This window comes from Bidens hawaiensis, unplaced genomic scaffold, assembly GCF_021521415.1.
Source record: "Bidens hawaiensis isolate Kalapana, Puna unplaced genomic scaffold, B.hawaiensis_p1.1 tig00078191_1, whole genome shotgun sequence".
NCBI lineage: Eukaryota > Viridiplantae > Streptophyta > Magnoliopsida > Asterales > Asteraceae > Bidens > Bidens hawaiensis.
The window spans coordinates 19,797-21,292 of NW_027503409.1; the positions used below are offsets into that span (position 1 = coordinate 19,797).

A 1,496-nucleotide genomic window follows, 5' to 3' on the forward strand; every position below is an offset into this window, starting at 1 on the left:
TTGAAATTTGTGAGGTGTTCGAATGAACAAGCAGTTTATCGGAGATTAATTGGAACCAATATAATTATTGTCGGCGTGTATGTTGATGATTTGGTTGTTACGGGTTCAAATAACAATCACATTAATCAGTTCAAACTTGCGATGTACAAGAAGTTTGAATTGTCTGATTTGGGAATGCTCACTCTATCTCGGAATCGAAGTCTCACAATTAGAGAATGAAATTCAAATCCATCAAAGTGCTTATGCTCGACGGTTATTAAAAGAAGCTGGGATGGAGGATTGTTATCTAAAAGTGTACCCATGGATCCTAATGTGAAATTGTCTAAAGCCGAGGATGATGTTGATGCAGATGCAACGGAGTTGGTTGGGTGTCTTCGTTACTTGTTAAACACTCGACCTTATTTGGCGTTTTCGGTTGGCATGGTTAGTAGATATATGCAAACTCCAAAGAAGTCTCACTTGTCGGTAATTAAACAAATTCTTCAGTTTATTCAAGGAACTGTTGGATTGGGGATCAGGTATAAACGAGGTGGATCAAAGGAGTTGATCGGGTACAGTGATAGTAGCCATAACATTGATGAAGATGATGGAAGAAGCACTACCGGTCATGTGTTCTATTATGGGGGAGCCCCGATTTCTTGGTGCTCACAGAAACAATGCACCGTAGCGCTTTCATCATGCGAGGCGGAATAAATGATGGCGAGTTCAGCTGCGGGACAAGTCGTATGGTTAGGTGAATTGTTGGCGGAATTGACTGAAAGGATATTTATAGAAGTGGTGTTAAAGATTTATAACACATCGGCGATTGCCTTGGTTAAAAATCCCGTTTGTCATAGTCGGAGCAAGCACATAACGTCCCGATTTCATTATATACGGGAATGTGTGGAGCAAAAGGAGTTAGCGATGTAGCATATTAGTGGCAAAGAACAACGAGCTGACATTCTTACGAAAGCACTTGCGAGAATCAAGTTTGACGAGATGAGAAGATTGCTCGATGTTGAAGATCTCCTAGTTTCGAGTAGGAAATTAGGAAATTAGGGGGTGATTGTTGGTAATTTCCATCTTATTAGGCCCGTCATGTGTAGGTGACCGGGTTGGACCTATTGGGTCTATGGAATTCATTAATGATGTAATGAGTTTATAGGGTTGCAATTGGGCTTTTATTTGGTAATTACTTGTTTACCAAGTTAGGGTCTCCCTATATATACATGGCCATGTTAGGGTTATTGTATAAGTGAGAGGAATTATTGTATTCAAGTTTTGAGTAGTTTCTTGATTATAATAATACGTGAGTCCACCCTAAATATTATGTGCTCATTTGTGTTTCCGTTATCAATTCGTTCTTGAAAATCGGTTTCTAACCGGTTAGTAACTGATCCACCACTAACTGATTTATACCCGGTTCTAATCGCTAGTTAGAAACCGATTTATATTATTGGTTTTAAAAGGTTACAAACCAGTTAACCGTACTTGTTATTTGTTTTATTATTTTTTTA

At 38.7% G+C, this 1,496-nt stretch overlaps 1 pseudogene; it reads left to right on the forward strand.

Annotated features, from left to right (window-relative positions):
* The first annotated feature begins 300 nt into the window (after positions 1 to 300).
* Positions 301 to 693, forward strand: LOC143606898 (secreted RxLR effector protein 161 pseudogene; annotated as a pseudogene).
* The last annotated feature ends 803 nt before the right edge of the window (positions 694 to 1,496 follow it).